Source organism: Gracilinanus agilis, chromosome 4 (assembly GCF_016433145.1).
Source record: "Gracilinanus agilis isolate LMUSP501 chromosome 4, AgileGrace, whole genome shotgun sequence".
NCBI classification, from domain to species: Eukaryota; Metazoa; Chordata; class Mammalia; order Didelphimorphia; family Didelphidae; genus Gracilinanus; species Gracilinanus agilis.
Genome location: NC_058133.1, coordinates 183,017,712 through 183,040,810, shown reverse-complemented (window position 1 = coordinate 183,040,810; position 23,099 = coordinate 183,017,712).

Below are 23,099 nucleotides of genomic sequence, written 5' to 3'. Positions count from 1 at the left end.
ATATTTGAGTAACTAGACCCCTGTCAGAGTTTTTTGTTATAAAGATTTTTTCCCAATTTGTTGTTTCCCTTCTGATTTTAACTACATTGTTTTTGTTTGTAAAAAAGCTTTTTAGTTTAATATAATCAAAACCATTTAATTTACATTTTGTAATTTTCTCTAACTCTTGCTTAGTTTTAAAATCTTTCCTTTCCCAGAGATCTGACAGGTATGCTACTTTGTGTTCACTTAACTATTTATAGTTTCCCTCTTTATATTAAAGTCATTCACCCATTCTGAATTTATCTTGGGGTAGGGTATGAGATGTTGATCTAAACTTAATCTCTCCCATATTGTTTTCCAAATTTTCTAGCAGTTTTTGACAAATAGTGGATTCATGTCCCAAAAGTGGGGCTCTTTGGGTCTTTCATACACTGTCTTGCTGATGTCATTTACCCCAAATCTATTCCACTGATCCTCCCTTCTGTCTCTTAGCCAGTACCCTATTGTTTTGATGACTGCTACTTTATAGTATAGTTTAAAATCTGGTACTGCTAGGCCCCCTTCCTTCACATTTTTTTTCATTATTTCCCTTGATATTCTTGATCTTTTCTTATTCCAAATGAAATTTGTTATAGTTTTTCCTAATTCAGTAAAGAAGTTTTTTGGTAGTTTGATAGGTATGGCGCTAAATAGGTAAATTAATTTGGGTAGAATTGTCATTTTTATTATGATAGCTCATCCTACCCATGAGCAATCAGTGGCTTTCCAATTGTTGAGATCCAGTTTTATTTGTTTGGAAAGTGTTTTGTAGTTGTTTTCATATAATTGCTGTGTTTGTTTTGGTAGATAGATTCCTAAGTATTTTATATTATCTAGGGTGATTTTAAATGGTGTTTCTCTTTCTACCTCTTGCTGCTCGAATGTGTTGGAAAAATATAGAAATGCTGATGATTTGTGTGCATTTATTTTGTATCCTGCAACTTTGCTAAAGTTGTTGATTACTCTGATGCACTAGATCTTTTTTGCCAAGATTCTAAGTTATTTTAGACTCAAAAAATTATTTCACTCCACCTTTTTGTGGGTTATGCTGCTTCAGACTTTGATTTGAGATCTTATATTATAGCTTTTGGGAAGGTAATTTGGTAAAGATCAGATGGATCTGTGTACCTTCTCTGCCATCTGGGCTCTACTCTCAGGCATCATTTCACTCAGTTCTAAAACTTCAGCCATTAATCATAGCAGACATCAATAAAATCTACTTAAAATGGAGGTTGAAGCTTGTATATTCCTTGAACTCATGAGTTCTGAACTGCAGTATGCTAAACCAATGAAGTATCCATAATGTCAGGAACCAATATTTAGAGCTTCAATGAGCAAGGGGGCATTGACTACCTAAGGTGACATGAACTGATTCAAATCATAAAAACTAAGTGCCTGTGTCTATCAGTAGTGAGATTTGGTCAATGAAGTTTGTCTTTATTTTCAGCCTGGTTAAGAGGGGGATATGCATTCTCAAAAAGAATAAATAAATGTTGAATAAATTTTTCAAAATTTCACAGTTAGGTCATTTGGATTACTACTTAACTTTGAGGTCCAAAGAGTAGAAATCAAGGAAGTTCAGTTCACTGCAATTATAATTTTCATCTATTATCTCAAAGTGAATGTCCCATGGGATTTTGTATGCTTCATTCTTTTGTCCCTTTCTCCCTTTTTCCACTTAGTCCACACAACATCTGGACATGATTTTCTTGGACACTTAAGATTCAGTGTAACTTACTGGAAAAAGTATGACTATTCTAGTGAGGTGCCAGGATTTTGTAGTACCACTTTTTAGGTGTAACTTTGAAAAAACTACTGTAACCTGGATTATAAACCTGTTGGATTTGCATAGGATTTTTATCATAGAGGAGAGAAAGATTCCTCAAAGCTGCATGCCTAAGTGAAAATGCAATTAGTGAGCACTTGGGAAAGGAGATAACTTCTATGTGTTTCCAGTTATAATAGAGAAGATATACATTATAAAAATTTATCACTAAATCTCATATTCATAAACTATAAAATGGAGATAATAATGCTCATAATACATATCTCATAGGCCTATTACTGCAATCAGACAAGATAATGGAGATAAACTATTTTGCAATTTTGAATATTATATAAGGAAACTTCTGGGAGACAGAGTCAGATTGCACAGTAAAGGAAGCAGTTAGTAAAGTTCTCCCATCATTTTTCTCCAAATGAATTTGAAATAACATCTAAATCTGTATTAGTAGAGTCAACAAAAGGTCAAGATGAGACATTCTTCAGGCCCAAAACAATTTAAGATGTAAGAAGGAGAAATTCATATTATGAGAGTTGAAGCCAACATGAATGCAAAACCGGTGGTGGAACTGGATGGTGGAGACAGAATCAGAACCATATTCAGGAGCTCTCAAGCCAGATGTGGTAAGGAGACATGGTCAATACTCAGAAAGAGATAACAAACAACCCCTGTTCTGGCACTGGACACAGGACTGTAAGATATTTGGCAACTCCATTGCTTATACCCACTCCTGCAGCTGAGTTCAAAGGCAAAGAGAACTTTCAGAGAAAAGGGAGCAAGATTGCAGAGTAGTTATCACCTTCGGTTCCAGCAGAGTAAGGTTTGGAAGCATAACCTTCCCTAGACCAATCTTGGAACAAAGGCCAACTTTGATTAAACTTTAAAATAAAAAAACAGGATGTGACAGGGAAGATCAAGACACAAACTTAGAAAAAGTCAATGAAATCAAAACAGCTAAAAGCTGAGCCTCAAAAATAAGATAATAATTTGACAGAAGCCTAACAAGAATTTCTAGAATTGCTTAAAATGTATTTTTAAACACTTACTTTCTCTCTTAGAATCTTATGTATAGGTTCTAAGACATAAGAACAATAAGGGCTAGGCAATGGGGATAAAGTGACTTGCCCAGGGTCACACATTTAGGAAGTATGTGAGGCTAGACTTGAACCTAGAACTTCCCATCTCTAAGTATGGCTCTCAGTCCACTGAGCCATCTACCTGCTCCCTAAAATGTATTTTCAAAGTAAATTTAGAATAGTAGAAGAAAATTAGGTAACAAAATGAGAGAAGAGGAAGAAAATTATGAAAAGGCAATTATAAACATGCACACACACACACATACACACACACACATACACACACATAAATACTGAAGAAAAGAATGCCTTAAAAATAGAATTGGCCAAATAGAAAAAGAAGTATGAAAAATTTCCCTGATGAAAATAATTCAATAAAATAAAACAAGGACAAAAGACTGGGAAAATAAAAGAAAGCATGAAATATCTAATGAGAAAAGCAAATGATCTGGAAAATAAATCAAGGTGTTATAATTAAAGTATTATTGGATTATCAGAAAACCAAGATTAAAGAGTTTAGACATGATATTTCAAGAAACTATATTTCCCTGATATCCTAAAAATCAGAGGATAAAATAGAAATTAAAAGAACCCACAGTGCATAATAGTGAAATTACAGCATTCATAAATCAAAGACAAAATGTTTCAAAAAGCCAGGAAGAAACAATTCAATTATTGTGGAGATAGTCAGCATCACGTAAGTTTTAACAGCTGCTACCTTAAAGGAGTGGCGGGTTTGGCTAGAAGACAAAAGATCTGGGATTACAAGCAATAATAATTTGCACAGCAAAACTGAGTATAATTCTTCAAGGAGGAAGTGGATATTTGGTGAAATAGAGGGCTCTGAAACATTCCTGACTAGCACTAAATAGAAAATCTGACTCCCAAATAAAAGACTCAAGAGAAGTATGAAAAGGTAAATAGACATGAAAGAAAAACCATAAGGGACTCAATAAGGTTAAACTCTGCCTTTCTATGCCGGGAAGAAAATACTTGTAACTCCCAAGAACTTTATCATTATTACAAGTTAGAAGTATTCTATATTGAATGCATGGGAGAGAATTGATTATATTGAAATAACATAAAATTAATGGATGAGAAAGAAAGAAGGATGCCCTGAGAGAAGGGGAAAGGAAGGGAAGAGTATGAAAAATTATCCAAAATACTAAATATGCACAAGGAAGATGTTTCACACAGGAGGGATTACATACAAAATTAGTTGGGTTTAGAAATCTATAAATCAATCTTACTCAACATGGAAGAAGAAAGAAAAGAAGATAGGAGAAAAAGGGTTGATAAAAAGGGATTTTAGATAAAATGAAGAAAGTGGTCAGAAGCAAGACAGCTGTAAAAGGACAGACAGAAAAGACAGAGAAGGAAAACAGAAGAAAATAAGATAGAGAGAAATGTGCAGTAATAATCATAATGGTGAATCGAATGGGATCTATTTAATCAAGTGGAACTGAATAGCAGAAAATGTTATAAATCAGGATCCAATAATATACTGTTTACCAGAAGTAAACCTGAAACACTGAAACACAGAGAGAGTTAAAATAACAGGCTGGAGCAAAATGCATTATGCTTCAATTGAAATGAAAAAGGAAGGAGTTGCAATGATAACTTCAAACAAGAAAAACCATAAGGGACTCAGTAAGGTCAAACTCTACATTTCTATGCTGGAAAGAAAATACTTGTAACTCCCAAGAACTTTATCATTACAAGTTAGAAGTATTCTATTTTGAATGCATGGGAGGGATTGATTATTTTGAAATAACATAAAATTAAAAAAAAAAGCAAAAGCAGATTTATTTTTAAAAGATTACCTTGGAAATTGCATCTTTTTAAAAGATAACATAGACAATGAGCTAAAATCAATACAAAACATTGTACTTCAAAGAGCATAGCCTCTATAATCTTAAAAGAAAAGTTAAATGAATTATAAAAGAAAATAGTAAAATTATACTAGTGGAGGACTTTAACTTTCTTATCTCAGAGCTAGATAAATCTAACCATAAAATGAATAAGAAAGATGATAAAGAGGTGACTAAAAGCTTAGAAAAAAATAGACATCTGGAGAAAATTGAATGGAAATAGAAAATAATATATATTTTCCTCACCTATACATAATACATTCACAAAACTGATCATGTATTAGGCCATAAAAAACTCACAACCAAATAAAAATATCAGAAATAATAATTGCATCTTTTCTGGATGATAGTGAAATAAAATTTCATTTCCTAAAGTAGTATAGAAAGATAGAATAAAAATTAATGGAGGGGGCAGCTGGGAAGCTCAGTGCATTGAGAGCTAGGCCTAGAGATGGGAGGTCCTACGTTCAAATCTGGCCTCAGACACTTCCCAGCTGTGTGACCCTGGGCAAGTCACTTGACCCCCATTGCCCACCCTTACCACTCTTCTGCCTTGGAGCCAATACTCCAAGATGGAAGGTAAGGGTTTAAAAAAATTAATGGAATCTAAATAATCTAATCCTGAGCATGAATGGATAAAACAACAAATTAGAGAAACAATCAACAATTTCATTAGAGAGAACAAAAGCAATAAGTCATCATACCAAAATTCATGAGATGCAGCCAAATCATTGCTTAAGGGATATTTTATATCTCTAAATGTATGCACATTTAAAGGGAGAAAGAACAGAGTAGTGAATTGGACATATAACTTAAAAAATTACATGGAAAACAAACTAAAAACCTAAAATTAAAATCCTGGAAAATAAAAAAGTGATTAATAAAATTGAAAGTAAATAAAAAGCATAAGTTTTAAGGCAAAGAAGTGGTACAATCTAGGCAATTGGAATTAAGTGACCTGCCCAGGAGTGCACAGCTAGGAAGTGTCTGAAGCCAGATTTGAATTTAGGACCTCCAGTATCTCACCTCTCTATCCACTGAACTACCTAACTGCCCCCAAAGGAACTTTCTTAAAATGATAAATGGTATATATCTATCTATAATAACCAACCTAGTATAATATATAAGCATTACTTATAATTGAGATAAATTTGAAACTATGTCAATAAAATCAAGATTGAAGCAAGGATGTTCATTATTACTACACTCATTTAATATATTAGAAATGCTAGCTATAACAATAAGAGAAGAAAAAGAAATCGAAAAATTAAAAAACAGGCAATGCTTAAATAAAACTATCATTCTCTATATAATATGATGTAATACTTAGAGAATTCTAGAGAATCAACTAGAAAACCAATTAGCAACTTCAGCTCTGGACTTAGAATCAGAAAGACTTATCTTTATTTAATTCAACCTCAGCCTCATACATTTAGTTCCTGTTGTGTCATATGAACCAGAGAAGGATATGACAGCCATTCCAGTATCTTTTCCATGAAAAACCCAAAAATGCTTCAAAGAGAAGCCAAATTAAAACAACTCTGAGATACCATCTCATACCTCTCAGATTAGCTAATTCAATGGAAATGTAAAATGATAAACTGTAGGAAGGAATATGGAAAAATTGGAGCATCAATGCACTGTTGGAGTTAGGAACTCATCTAACCATTCTGGAGAATAACATGTAATTATACTCATAGGGTGATAAAATTGCTGATACTTTTTGATCCAGTAAAACTACTCTGAGGTTTGGATCCCCCAAAAAAATCAAAGAGAAAGGGAAAGGATCTATTTCTAAAAATTAAAAAAAATGACAATTTTTTTGCAGTATTCTTTTCCTTTCTCATTTTTCCTTCTGCCACTCTGTAACTCCTCCAACTGTTCTTGTTGGATTTGTGTCCAATTATCATTTTTCTTCCATACTTTCTGGAACATATTTTCAAATTTTTGTCTTTTTTCTGAGTTTATATCTTTGTCTCCCCTGCCCCAGTTGTAGATTTTTATGGTCAATCTTCTCTCTCTCTCTCTCTCTCTCTCTCTCTCTCTCTCTCTCTCTCTCTCTCTCTCTCTCTCTCTCACACACACACACACACACACACACACACACACACACACACACACACATACTTCTTTGTCATTTCCTAAAATTTCCAGGCTATTTCTTTACTTTCAACTTTGCTAAGTTTGTGCTCTGCTCACTTTGGGGTAGGGAGGTGCTGTGCTAGACTTAATTTATTTGTACTGCTCTTTTTCAGAGATAGTTCTAGTGATTTGCAATTTTCGATGCTTCCAAGGTGGCATGATCCTGGCAGAAGTTTCATCACTGATGTCCTGGTCTGCACTCTGATCTCTGTCCAGATCCCTGGTTCCCTGCAGCACTAGGACTCTTCTTGATCCTGGGATTGTGACCAGGTCTCCTGCTCTCCTGCAGCCAAAAGGGGTAGGATGTGTTTCTGCCTTGAAACTACAACTGAGATCTCTGCTGCTCTGTGAGTTACCATAAGGACTCCTCCCTGGTCTGGAACTGTGACCAGGTCCTCTGCTCCCCTGCAGATGTAAGTGCTAGTGCTCCTTTCTGCCCTGGAACTGTTATTAGTGTCTCTGCTCCATTGTGACCAACCATATGGGCTCCTCTCCACCATGGAACTGTGATCCAGATTGTGTGTATGCAATAAAGGTGCCAATTAGCATTGGCTGAATTTAGTGCAAGCAGTGGGTCCTGTGTAATCTTTCTGACCAGATATCCAATACCTTTACTGTCTCTGGGATGAAAGTTCCCCAAACTGTTGCTTCTGACATAGTCCAAGCCATCTCCAAGGTCCAAGGCTCTTGTCACGGTGAGAACTCTGACTTGTCTTATACTACAATAGTTGTTCTGCTGCCAACCTCTAAAACTATTCAACTTATTCTTTGAACAATATTTCTGTTCCTGCATATGATGCTCTCTTGGTTCTGCCCATTTTGCTCTTTATAATTTCTTAGAAGACTTCCTAAATTTCCTTGAGTGAAAAAAAATATCCTTGTGCTGTTATTGACTCTGTCACTCCAAAATTTGGTTTGATACATTATTTTTAAATTGTTTGGAGAGGAATTTTGGGAAAGCTAAACTAGGGAGCAGCTAGGTGGCTTAGTGGATAGAGAGTCAGGACTAGAAATGAGAGGTCCTGTGTTCAAATCTGTTCCCAGACACTGCCTAGTTGTGTGACCCTGAGCAAGTCATACTACTTAATACTTAAAACTCTTCTGTTTTAGAACCAATACCCAATACTGATTCTAAGATGAAATGTAATTTTTTTAAGTAAAAGCACGTTATTCTGGGTTTCTGCCTCTCCTTTGCCAGTTTGATGCTACCCTTCAACTTTATTTTCTTGGGTGGATATTCTTTTACAATATTGCTAATGTGGAATTGTTTTTTTTTTTCATGATTTCACATTTATAATCAAGATCACTTTGTCTTTTCAATAGGTGGGGGAGAGAAGGGAGGGAGAAAGACAATTTGGAGCCCAAATTTTTAAAAAATAAATGTTAAATTTTTACATATAATTGTGAAATATTTAAAAAATAAAAATACATTTAAAAATGAAGGAAAAATGAAGGATTGTTCTTGATATTTTTTGACAAAAAACTACTGCGTGAGAAACTTTTTTTTTTTTAATCAGTGCAGGTACAAAGGTTTTCTGCAACTTACAGTCTAAGAGAGTGGCCTAGATATCTGAAATATCTCTATTAATACACACGGATTTGCTTCTTTGTCTACCTACACCCCTATACATAAATAATAATTTATGAACATACTTTGATGGAAGCATGTCCTTTCATTTCAGTTTATTACTGATAGCATTGTAGTAAAACAAAATAATTCCAATCCATCTTCATAGGTTATAGGTACATGATTTACCCTCATGTATGATAAATCCCAACCAAACTGACCTATTTAATGGTCATCATAAATGACACCCTACTTCTTTTCTCTTTGCCATTTCACAGGTTCTATCTTATCCTTTGAATACATTCTCTTCTCATTTCCATGTTTTGCAACCCTAAACTCCCTTCTCAATTTTCTTTATTTGCCAATTCCTATAAAAGTTATTTTGTGATTTCTCCATTTACTACTCCCTTGTTAATTAAAATATATACATGTATGTATATAGGTATATATTCAAACTTAGATATGCACATGTATACATAAAGATATATGTATATAAATATATTATATCTATTATATATGTGTTTATATGATATATACATAAATAAAATTATTCATTGATTTATTGACTTATGGCTATCAGAAAAGTACTAACTCAGGAGTCAAAGAACCTGGGTTCAAATCCCACCTCTGACAATTTCTATACATATAACCCTGGATGAGTCTTTTAACCTTGAACCTCTCTGGGCTTCAGTTTCATCATCAATAAAATGAAAAAGTTGAAATAGATGACTTCTAAGATCTCTTTCAGCTCTAATTCTATGATCCTATATTCTCTCCCTTCTCCCATACCTGCCCACCCAGAAATAAAATGTAAGATCTTTGAGAGCAGGAGCTGTTTCATTTTTGTCTCTAAATGTCTAGAATATAGAATTTGGTACAGTGCCTAATGAATAGTAGTCACTTAAATAAATGTGTTAGAAATGAATTGAATTTGAAATGATGATGAAAATGATCTGAGAAGTCACTTTTAGGATGAGGCTTGGACTGAAAAGGCTTTCCTCAAAGCTATGAATTCCGTTCCCAGCTGCTCAAAAAGCTTCATTCCTCTCTAATTTAAGTAAGCTTCTTGCTTGGGTTACTGTCATGAGAACTGTACACGCAGGCCAGTATCCCTAGGAGACAGGCCAGACATCTCCCATGTCTCGGTGGTTATTAACTTTCAGGGATGGAATCCACCAGGCTCCAGTTCCTGATAAGTAATTTTCAGGAATATGCTTTGATCTTTCTCTCACTTTGGAGTATTAATATTCCACTAGTTTTGACTTTGGAGGCTGCTGCTGAGACAAAAGATTGAAGTTACATTTTCCCCAGCATTGATCTAACTGCAGGATTGGCACCTGTGTACCACTGGCACTGGTTTGGGGTCTCTGATGTTTTCACTAATAGATTTTCCATCTGTTATTCTGCCATTTTATTGGTGTATAACTATATTACCTTATGTAGCAGCACACGGAGTCAATACAGGCGGGGTCTCCAGCCACTCTCTGACAGGGTAATTTAGTTGGAAAACTGCCATTTTCAATCCGAATAACATTGTCTATTTACTTCCCTCAATAAACTAAAAGGATATGGCTCCTGATAGCAGTGCCACAGAAGGCACAGGTTGCAAAGGCTCATGCTGTTTCAAGTCCTGGAAATATTTCACCATTGAAATCCAAGATATGAATCATGGTCTGACCAAATGAGTAATTCAACTCTTCAGTCCTAGAAACATTTGTGTTTTTTTTGTTTGTTTGTTTTTAGAGTATATGCTGTGTACAGGCTGGGGAACTAATTGATGAGACATGTATGGATAAAATAAGGAATTCACTCTCAAGGATCTTACCATCTGGCAGAAGAGATGACGAAAAATATCCAGCGAGTACAAAAGGGTGTTTCAAGAGAGTGTTACAAGATTCAGATAAAGGAAGTGTCCCTCCTGACTGGGGCATAAGAGAAGGCTTCCTGGAGGAAGAATCAGCTAAAGAGAGTCTTTAAAAATGGATAGAATTCCCTAAGTAGAGGTGGTACATGGAGTAAATGTAAACATACATAGAGGAAGAAAACCAGAATGAATATGACTGGTAAATTGGTAGTAGTCCAATTTGTAGAAATGTAGGGGGCCAGCTGAGAGGTAGAGTGTGGATAGAGTGCTGGGCTGGGAGCCATGAAGACCTGAGTCAAATTCAGCCTCAGATATTTCCTAGCTGTGTGACCCTGGGCAAGTCATTTAACTCTGTCAGCCTCAGTTTCCTCATCAGTAAAATGAACTGGAGAAGGAAATGGCAACCCACTCCAATATCTTTACCACGAAAAAAAAAACACAAATGAGGTCATGAAAAGTAGGAAAGATAGGTTGGAGTGAAATCATGGGATGGGCGGGGGTATTACTGGAAAAGTAGGTTGAATTGCAATAAAGGAAAACCATTAAAGGCAGGTTAAAGATTCTGAATATTTTTTAATTGGCACTGAGGAAACATTGAACGATGTTTTCCTTTTTGTCAAGGGAATGACAGGATCATAGGATCAATTGATTTAGAGCTGAAAGGAACTTCAAAAAATACCTTTTATTAAGCACGTAATTTCAAGCATGGGCTCAAGCCATTTCTTAGGAATATAAGGTTTAGGGAGAAGAAGAAGAAGGTGACCCTTTCTTACTTAGATTTTTGCATGGTGCCTTTGCTGTGATTGAAATAACTTCTTCACCCCTGGACACCACCAGAATGAGAGCATGACTGTTTCTCATACATATTGATTTAAAAATGAAAGAAGTTCTGTCTAAGTAGTCAATGGAAACAGGCTGCACCCAACTACATGGTAGACCAACACAGAATATCTTCTCCTGGAAACAGAATGCTGGTACCCTACTATGTGAGTGCCTCTATCTAAAGTAATGTTGATATATACCAAACTCCATTACAATATTGTTAAAGGAACAGTAAATGAGCCAATTTGTTTGGAAAGCAGAGAGAAGTGGGTAATCATCATAAAGCTAGATTGGAAAGGGAAACAAATGACAAAAAGAGATAGCATTTTATTCTATTACTAATATGACATGATAAAACAAATGATTTAGAAATATTACATTGGCATCTACTTGAAGGCTATATCAGCGAGAAGAGAGATTTGTGGCAGGGTGACCAAGTAGGAGACTATTTCAATGGCTCAGGTTCGTGGAGGGCTGATTTTGGTGGTTCTTGGACACACAGATAAATAGAGAGAGGTAATAAATGTGACAAGGGTAGAACTGACAAGCTTTAGCACTTGATTAGATAGATGGGATAAGGGAGAATGAAGAGCAGAATATGATTTTGAAAAAAAAAATGTATCTTGCTCTTTTTTAACCAGCTTTAATTTTAATTCTTATTTTAGTGAGTGTATTTTTAAAGGTAGTCATTTTTATATCCCATGGTTTTCTCCTCCATTCCCTGAATCCTACCTATAGAAATTCTATTTAAATTATATCACTTTCTTAAACTTCAGAAGATAGCCACTTCACATTGTGCTTATTCTCTTTCAATTTAAATTTTATTCATATGAGGGATTTTCTTTGGCTGTCAGAAGTCAAAGGAGAATGGTTGAACTTAACAATAGCTCAACTTTTTGCAAAATTTCAAGTCTGCTAAATCTAATATGATCCAGAACTCTGCTTCAATATTATTACTTTCTGTCTATGAGAGAATGTCTGTCTCATTCTCCCATATTTACAGTCTTACAATGTAAGGCTTTTCTTTTTTTTTTTCCTCCTTTCCCCTGAAAGTTACTGTCCCACCCCATTCCTTCAATTATTCAAGGAAATAAAGTTGAATAGAGCATTTGGAAATATCACTTAAGAAGGATCTAGGGCACCTGGGATTGAATCCTGGTTCTGACACTAGCCACATAGACTTTGGACAAAATACATGGAATCTTGCTGCATGTTTTCACTGATATAAAATGAGCAGGTTACACTAGATGATTATAAAAATTCTTCCAAATTATGACATTATATGAACTGATGGCAACCTGATCAAGGCTGTTAAGTGATCACACTCCTCTTATGTAAGATGCCCAACCAATCTATCTCAATCATAGGCTTTGAACTAAGAGTGAAAAATCCTTGGAAATGGAGTAGTACGGGAAGAGTTTTTAAAAAGTTAATGAATCTTGGTCAATAATCAGGAGTTTTCTACAAATTATAAGGCTATTTCAGAATCAGAATAATTAGAATGGGAACAAACAGTGAAATTGTTCTCAGGTCCCTGAGCTCACATGGGTATAAGCTTCCAAGAAAACTCATAAAATAACAAGAAATTTTACTTCTCTAGAGCTGGCACATAGAATGTGGCAAGAGTGAATCATTCCTAGTTCCTCAGAATTTGTTCTTGCTAGCCACATTGGTGACCTACTGATGTAGTCATTAACAAGAAGTTTTCCAATTCCAGGGTTGAAAGAATTTTTCCAAGACTCTTGGGTTTGGGTTATTACTGCAGATTCCCTTACTAGTCCCTCTTTATTTTTTCTTATTACAATTATTGTAGCTTCCTATGTTATCTCTCTTATTGCAGCTTCCTATATTATCTCTATTTACTTACTCCACTCTTCTTTTAATATCTGATTGCTCAGAATATTCCTCACAATGATGCATATGTTCTTTAGCACATAATCACCAAAAATAATATAGAATGTTTACTTGATTTATTGAATCAAAAGGTAATAGTCACATTTCCACTGTAATAAAATCTATTTAATTTGACCAAGAATCCCTTCTACAATTCCCCAACATATGATCCTCTAAGCTCTAATTTAAGACTAAATGACATAACAAAGTGTAATGTGTTTTGCCAACCTTAAAGGGCTATGTAAATATTTATCATTATTTCAGATTAGATAAAGAAATGTCCAGTTATGAAACTTCAGCAACATAGTATCAACTATGTCTTAATTTTTTTCATAGATGCATTTTCATATCAATATTTGCTATAGTGTCACTCCTACTACCCACCTACTAGAAAGCAATCTCATATAATAAATTGTATTTTAAAGACAAAGCAAAAGAAAAATAAAAGGAGAAATATATAACTGATCAATATATCAAAAAAAGTCTGCAATATATGCAACGTAGTATATGCTATGGACTTTTCACCTTTACAAAAGATTGAAGGAAGGAGGGAGATTTTTCTCAGGTGCCATACTTGTTCTCTATACTCTATACAACATTAACTTTGGATTATTTGGAGGGTGGGGGTCTTCTGATCACATTGTTGTAGTCATCATGTATATCAGGTTTGGTTTCTTTTGTTCTGCTTACAACCATCTGTAGCTATTAATACAAATATTTCCATGTTTCTCTGTATTTGTCATATTTACAATTTATTATAGCACAAATATATATACATATAAATATATATATAATTTTTCCCAGTTCTTAAATTTTATTAGTTTACCTACCTTTCTACTAACTTCAGATTTATATGATAGCTCTCTGAACTAGAGATTGGGGAATTGAACTTATTAATTATTGAAACAGCTTTGGTAATATGTCTGAATCTACACACATACATATATATATGAAAAAATTCTTCATCTTAATCATTCCATAGCAACAGATCCTCAAATAAATTATGCAGATATGGATATGAAAGTCCCTTAAATGTCTGATAGCTATTGTCAATTTAAAATGTATTCATCCATTTAATTATAATGTCCTCCTTATATAAGGTACAAAGCATTGTGCTAGACTTTGTTAGGGATTAAAAAGATAAACATCTCTTCTTCAAAATTTAGAATCTAGTATCCAGAATTCATTATAATTATACAATATCCCTTATAAATAAGTCTGTAATCCCCAGACCAAACCAGTTAATTACAAAATAAAATTCATCCCAAGAAGTTTGAATAGCAAGTGATTAATTCACATAAGGTAGGGGGATAGTTAAACAACATTTTATCTGAAAAAAATTGGGGATGGGGATGGTGTTGATGGGAGTGGAGTACTAGAAGACCGCAAGCTCAACATGCATTAGCAATAAAACGTAGTTATCAAAACAAGCTAGTACAATCAGAGTTTATTTTAAGAAAGGCATGACTCCCAGGATTAAAAAGGCAGTGATTCCATTCTATTCTGCTTGATCAGAAAAATCTGTGTAGTGTTTTTGGCACAAGGATTTAAAAATGGTTTTTATAAACTGAAGAGTATCCCCAAAACAACCAGAATGATAAAGGGTCTTTTTTTTCCTCCTTTCTGAAATTATAAGTTTGGACTACATGATTTCTAATCCCACTCATTAGTTCAATGTCAGTGATTTAAGGCTAAATCCTAAAATGTAAAATCGTGAGCCAAGGAATTCTTAGCCTTCTTATAGGAAGCTAGACAACCAGAATACTATTTCTGGTGATTTTTTGCTTTTCCAGAAACAAATTCTGGGAAGAATCATGAGGAAAGGCTTCATGGCTTAATGGATAGCTGTTGGTCTCCAGGTCAAGAAGACATGGATTCAAGTTCTGTTTCTGATATTTACTAGCTTTGTGAGCTTAGATCCATCTTCTAACTTCTTAATGATCTGAATAATTCTCTAAGATTATATGTTTCATTGAAAGAAATAATTTTCCTACCGAGGATTTCCCTGTACCAGTGTAACCACAGGACTAGTCCTCATTTTAGTCTTGTGAGGTAGGTAATATTTTTGTGCATAATGACCTATTAAAAAGAGAATTGTTCCAGCCTCCAGAAGATTTGTGTTCAAATTCTGTCTCTGACACTTACTAGCTATGTATCATTTAAAATATTTTCATCTCTAAAATAAGGGAGTTGTACTTATCACCTCAAAGGTCCTTTTTAGTCTAAATATAGGCTCTTATGACTCATTAAGTCAATGTTTCTTTTATCATTAGCAAGAAAACCAAAACCAAATACTCTCCAAATCAAATCTAGTGTGTGGGTAAGCTGACATTCCAACAGGAAAAATTATATTCTTGCTCTTAAATTTTCAACACTGCATGTATTTTCTGAGACAGTCAAATATATTTCTTTTGAATGAATAAAGGATAACCCAATAAGGATTTCAGCCTGAGGAAGATAAGAAATAAATTTGGAGGCTAAAATGTAAGCACAATTTTAAAGATTCATATGTTTTGAAGCAAAGTATTTAGCCTGAGTTGTTCTAGACAACAGAAGAAATGTTAAATTGTACCCCTTCCATAAATTAAATCATTCCTCTAAAATAGGTGAAGTAGTTAGTTTTTTGAGTTGGGTCTTGTTAGGTCAATAATCAGATAATGCCTTTCTATCTCTCTCCATGATTCAGAGTAATTACAGACCTAACCATAAATATTAATTCCTTTTCAATATGTATGTAGCCTGGAATTCCAGGGCGTGAATAGCAATATCTTGTTATTCTGGTGCCTGGTATTTCTTAAGTATCTTTGGATAATCTTTAGAGAGGTCTATTAAAATTCAAGTGTTTCCATGCATATGGTTATTCTGCAAAATGCTCTGAAAGGTTTCAGATAAAACTGATGAAAACCTTCCCAAATTTAGAGTTATCAATCAAAATTAATAATGAATGCTAATGAGAAAAATTCACTATTAGGTTAATACTTAAAGTGTTAAAGAAATGAACAAAAGAGACCTGTAGTTTCAAAAATATTCAGAACAGTACTATTCAATTATTATTGTAGCTAAGACCCCAAAACAAAGTAAGTACCTATCAACTAGAGGATGACTGATCAAATTATGCTATATAAATACAATGTAATGTTACTATGAGAAAGAATGAAAACAATTCAGAGAAAGCTAAAAAGATATATATAGATATATAGATAATTATGGGCATATATACATGAACTGATGGAGAGTGAAGTGAGTAGAACCAGGAAACCAATTTATAAAAAGACTTCAACATTTAAAAATAAAAGCAACTTTGAAAGATAAGATTTTTTATCAATGCAATGTTCAGCCATAAATTTAGAAGATCAATTGTTATCTATGCTTCCTTGTCTTTTGGGAGAGAGCTGATAGGTTGGAGTTGAATATTTGATTGAAGATGCATTTTGAAAAAGGCTAATTATTGTATAAATTTTATTTTTTACTATGTTTATTAATTACAGTGCCTGTTTTGGGAAAGAGGGCAAAGGAAGGGTATAAAGCCAGTGATGTAGCAATAAAATAAAAGTAATCATTTATTTATTTATTTATTCATTTATTCACTTATTTAGTTATTTATTTGTTTTCCCATTTATTTATTTGTTTATTTATTTGCTGGGTATGATACTGAATAAGTAGATTAATTTGGGTAAGATTGTCATTTTTATCATGTTAGCTCATCTTACCCATGAATAATTAATGTTTTTCCAGTTATTTAAATCTAGTTTTAATTGTGTGAAAAGTGTTTGGTAGTTGTATTCATATAATTCCTATATTTATCTAGATGGATAAATTCCTAAATATTTTATATTGTTTATTTTTTATTTTATTTTTTTAATAATTTTTATTTTTTAGAAAAGTTATTATGGTTACATGATTCATGTTCTTACTTTCCCCTTCACCCCCTGACCTCCTCCCCCCACCATATTTCCCCTGGTTTTAACATGTCTCATCAATAAAGACTTACTTCCAAATTGTTGATGCATTGGTGTGGCAGTTTTGGGTCTACATCTCCAATCATGTCCACCTTAACCCATATGTTCAAGCAGTTGCTTTTCTTCTGTGTTTCCTCTCCTGTAGTTCTTCCTCTGAATGTGGGTAGCATTCTTTTCCATAAGTCCCTCAGAATTGTTATGGATCATTGCATTGCTTCTAGTACAGAAGTCCATTACATTCTATTTTACCACAGTGTATTGGTCTCTGTGTACAATGTTCTTTTGGCTCAGCTCCTTTCATTCTGCATCAATTCCTAGAGGTCTTTCCAGTTCACATGGAATTCCTCCAGTTTATTATTCCTTTGATCACAATAGTATTCCATCACCAGCACATACCACAGTTTGTTCAGCCATTCCCCAATAGAAGAGTATACCCTCATTTTCCAGTTTTTTGCCACCACAAAAATCACGGCTATAAATATTTTCATACAAGTCTATTTATGTATGATCTCTTTGGGGTACATACCCAACAACGGTATGGCTGGATCAAAGGGCAGGCAATCTTTTATAGCCCTTTGAGCGTACTTCCAAATTGCCATCCTGAATGGTTGGATCAGTTCAGTACTCCACCAGCAATGCATTAATGTCCCAATTTGGCCACATACCTTCCAACATTCATTACTCTCCCTTACTATCATTTAGCCAATCTGCTAGGTGTGAGCTTACCTCAGTGTTGTTTTAATTTGCATTTCTCTAATTATTAGAGATTTAGAGCACTTTCTCATGTGCTTATTGATACTTTTGATTTCTTTACCTGAAAATTGCCTATTCATGTCCCTTGCCCATTTATCAATTGGGGAATGGCTTGATTTTTTTATACAATTGATTTAACTCCTTGCATATTTGAGTAATTAGACCCCTGTTAGTTTTTTGTTATAAAGATTTTTTTTCCAATCTCTTGTTTCCCTTCTGATTTTGGTTGCATTGTTTTGTTTGTATAAACTCTTTTTAAAATTTAGTATGATCAATCATCCCATTCGCATTCTGAGTTATAATTATCAGTTGTATATTCCCCAACATTTTGATATCCTCTCTTCTCTTAGTTCTACCCCTTCTTCTTAGGCTATTTCCTTTTAAACCATTGATTTGTTTTAAAACAGTAACCCTTGTCCCCTCCCTTGATTTATTACCTTTTTTACCCCTTCCTTGTTATTCCCCTCTTTTTATTTTTAAGGCCTAATCAATTCCCTCTCCCTTCTCTTCCCCTCCCTTTATTGACCTCCCCACTCCTCTGCTCCCCTTGGTTTATCCCTTCTGACTTTCTTAGTAGGGTTACATAGAGTTCTATGTCTCAATGGATATAGCTACTCTTCCCTCTCAGAGTTAATTCCACTGGGAGTAAGGTTTGAATATTCCCTCTTAATACTCTCTTCCTCTCCTTCTTATAATAGTATTCATCCCCTCCCCTTTCCATGCCTTCTTTGTGTGCACGAGAATATCCTATTTTTCTTATTCATTCAAGTTTCTCTTGGTGTCCTCTACTATTCATCCCCCTCTTTCCCACCCACCGCCTTATCATCTTAGACCATTTAGTACTCCAACCTCTCCCTGTGAATAATTCTTCTAATTACTATAATGGTGAATACTATAATAGTGAATAGAGTTCACTGCAGAGAATTACACATAACATTTCTCAATATAGGAATACAAATAATTAGATCTTATTGAAGCCCTTAAAGAGGAAAATTTAAAAATAAGAGTTTTCTTTCTTTCCCTTCTGTTTCTCATTTACCTTTTCATGTTTCTCTTGGTTTTGGGGGTTGGATATCTAACTTTCCATTTAGTTCTGGTCTTTTCTGTGCAAATACTTGGAAATCTTCTATCTTGTTGAATGCCCATACTTTCTCCTGGAAGTATATAGTCAGTTTTGATGGGTAGGTAATCCTTGGTTGTAGACCCAGTTCTCTTGCCTTTCTGAATATCATATTCCAAGCCTTGTGGTCTTGTAGTGTGGAGGCTGCCAGATCCTGTGTGATCCTGATTGGTGCTCCTCGATATCTGAATTATCTCTTTCTGCCTTCTTGTAAATTTTTTTTCTCTTCCTTGGAAGCTCTTTAATTTGGCTATTATATTCCTGGGGTTTGTCTTTTCAGGGTTTAGTGTAGAGGGTGATCTATGGATCCTTTCAATGTCTATATTGCCCTCTTTTAGAACCTCAGGGCAATTTTGCTGAATAATTTCCTTTATTATGGAGTCCAAATTTCTATTAATTTCTGCTTTTTCAGGAAGACCAATGATTCTCAAATTATCTTTTCTAGACCTGTTTTCTTGATCTGTCAATTTCTCAGTGAGATATTTAATGTTCCCTTCTATTTTATCAGACTTTTGACTTTGCTTTATTTATTCTTCTTGTCTTGAGAGATCATTGGCTTCTACTTGCCCAATTCTTGTCTTTAGATACTGGTTTTCTGCTATATTCTTTTGATTTTCCTTTTCGATTTGGTCTATCCTGTTTTCCATCTATTTGATTTTGGTCTCCAATTTGCTTATCAATTCTTTTGATTTGGGGGCATCTTTTTCTAATTGCCCAATTCTAGCCTTCAGAGACTGGTTTTAGGCTATAATCTTTTGGTTTTCCTTTTGAATCTGTTCTGTTTGGTTCTTCAAGGCTTCCAGCTGGTCATTTCTGGTCTTCAATTTGCTTATCAATTCATTTGATTTCTGAGCCTCACTTTCTAACTGAGAAATTCTGCATTTTAAACTGTTATTTTCTTGCCCATTTTCATTTTGGGGGGAAGGTTTGGATATGATTACTTGTTTGTTCTTCTCTGCTGTTTGCTCTGTTGTCTGGATTTTTTCTGTGTAAATAAAAGTTGTCAAGTGTTAAAGATTTCTTCTTGATCTTTCTCTTCTGAGGTTCTTGTCTCTGGCTTGCCATTGTGAGCCATGTGCCCTCTCAGCTTTATCCTCATGCTGAGGGTCTGTTTGAACTCTTTAGGCTCCTGAGGTCTCAGGTCTACTTATTTTCAGGGTCAAGCCACCTGCTGGTCCCCTTGCTTGTTCCTTTGCCCAAAGCTCCTTTATCAGTCTCAGGGTGCTGCTTCCATAGTTGTACACCCCTCTGCACTGGGTCCCCACCCACAGTCCACAACTGCACTCAGAATCCATGTCTTCACCTGAGACCATGCCTGTGCTCAGGGTCTGTGTTCAAAATCTGCCCTTTCTTTAGCCTCTTGGGGTTTTAAGTCTTGCTGTTCTCAGGAACAGATCCTGGTGACCCCAGGTAGCTACGAAGGACTTAATTGGTGCTCCCAAATTTGTTCTAACTCTTGTGCGTTGGCTTTGGCCCTGTATGTGGTGTTGGGAGGGGGTGCTCAGCTTTTAGTGAGAGCTATTTCACCCTCTCATAGCATGGAAATGCCCCAAATCCCACGTACCTCCAATGCTGCGGCCTGTTGTGGGTCCCTTCTTTCATCTGGATTTGTTTTTATGTCCCCTTGAGGAGTCCTATATGTTTTGGTTAGGAGAGGTTAAGAAGCTGCTTTTTACTCTGCTGCCATCTTCTATTTTATATTATTTAGAGTAATTATTTAAATGGAGTTTCTCTTTCTAATTCCTAATGCTGAGTTTTGTTGGAAATATATAGAAATGCTGTTGATTTATGTGAGTTTATCTTGTACCCTGTAACTTTGCTATAGTTGTTATTTCCATTAGTCCTTTAGTTTACTTTCTAGGATTCTTTATGTAGACCATCATATTATCTGCAAAGAGTAGTAATTTGGTTTCCTCATTACCTACTTTAATCCCTTCAATTTCCTTTTCTTCTCTAATCGCTACTGCTAGTGTTTCTAGTACAATTTTAAATAATAGAAGTGATAATGGACATCCTTGCTTCACTCTTGATATTATTGGGAAGGCTTATAACTTGTTCCCATTGCAGATGATACATACTGATCATCTTAAATAAATACTCTTTATTATTTTGAGGAATGACCCTTCTATTCCTATAATTTCTATTGTTTGCAAATAGGAACGGGGGTTGTATTTTGTCAAAGGTTTTTTTCTGCATTTATTGAGATAATTATGTGATCTCTGTTGGTTTGATTATTTATATGGTCAATTATATGGATGATTTTCCTAATATTAAATCATCCTTGCATTCCTGGTATAAATCCCAACTAGACATAGTGGCTAATCCTTGTGATAACTTGCTGTAGTCTTTTGGCTAGTATTTTATTTAAGATTCTTACATCTATGTTCATTAAGGAGATTGGTCTGTAGTTTTCTTTCTCTGTTTTTGGTCTGCCTGGCTTTGAAATCAATACCATATTTGTTTCATAAAAAGAATTTGATAAGATTCCATCTTTGCTTATTTTGTCAAATAATTTGTGTAGTATTAGTATTACTTGTTGTTTAAACTTTTGATAGAATTCACCTGTGAATCCATCTAGACCTGGGGATTTTTTCTTAGGAAGTTCCTTGATGGCTTATCCAATTTCTTTTTCTGAGATCAGATTATTTAAGTATTCTATTTACTCTTTTATTAATCTAGACAGTTTATATTTTTGTAAATATTCACCCATTTCACCTAGATTTTCATATTTTTGCCATATAATTGGGCAAAATATTTCTTAATAATTACCTTAATTTCCTCTTTATTGGAGGTAAGCTCACCCTTTCATCTTTGATATTGTTAATTTGATTCTCTTCTTTCTTTTTTTATTAGATTAGCCAGCACTTTATCTATTGTATTTGTTCTTTCAAAGTACCTGCTCCTAGTCTTACTTATTAGTTCAAAAGTTCTTTTACTTTCAATGTTATAATTTCTCCTTTAATTTTTAGGATTTCCAATTTAATTTTTATCTCGGACTTTTTAATTTGTTTTTCCCTACTTTTTAAAGTTGCAAGCTCAATTCATTGGTATTCTCTCTCTGGATTTTGTTGTTATAGGCACTAAGAGATATAATTTTTCCCCTGAGAACTGCTTTGGCTGTATACCATAGAGATATGATGTCTCCTCATTGTCATTCTCTTTAATAAAGTCTGTAATTGTTTCTATGATTTCTTTTTTGACTTACCAGTTTTGAAGAATTAGATTGTTTAGTTTCCAATTAATTTTAAATTTACCTTTCCATGGACCTTTATTAAGTATAATTTTCACTGCATTTTGATCTGAAAAAATTGCATTAATTATTTATTTTTCTGCATTTGTTTGCAATATTTCTATCCCCTTGTAAGTGGCTGATTTTTGTATATGTACCATATACTACTGAAAAGAAGGTATATTCCTTTTTATTCTTATTCAGTTTTCTCCAGATATATATTAACTCTAATTTTTCTAGCATTTCATTCACTTTCCTTGCTTTTATTCTTACTTATTTTTCATTTCAATTTATCTAGTTCTGAAAGGGGAAAGTTGAGATCTCTACTAATATGTTCTTACTACCTATTTCCTCCTTGAACTCCTTTAATTTTTCCTTTAGAAATCTAGATGCTATGCGATGTGGTGCTTAAATGTTTAGTATTGATATTACTTCATTGTTTATAGTGCCTTTTAACAGGATGTAATTTCCTTCTTTATCTCTTTTAATCAGATCAATTTCTACTTTAGTTTTGTCTGATATCATGATTGCTACTCACGCTTTTTTAACTTTAGATGATGCATAATAAATTCTGCTCCAGACTTTTACCTTGAAACTGTGTGCCACCCTCTCTCAAATGTGTTTCTTAAAAACAACATATAGTAGGATTCTGGTTTATAGGAAAAACTCCATCAATTCTTTCTTGCCTTGAAAGCAAATCATATATTTTCTTGGAGGCTTTGGATGTAGCAATTTTGATATTGTTGTCTTCTGAGGTTGAATTTTGGTCTCCCCATCACCAAAATACCTTGACTTTCTTTATATGTGGTTGTTATTCATTTATTTTCCACTCTTTTTTCCTTTTCTTTTAATTAAAAAAGCCTGTTAAACTTGTAAAGTTTCTCTGTAACTGAGGTAAAGAGAGCACTGTTTCAAGCAATAGGTTCTTTGTGCTGCTGTCTTCAGAGCTACTTTTGGGAATCTATCTGATTTCACTTCTTCCAACTGGTATGATGTAAG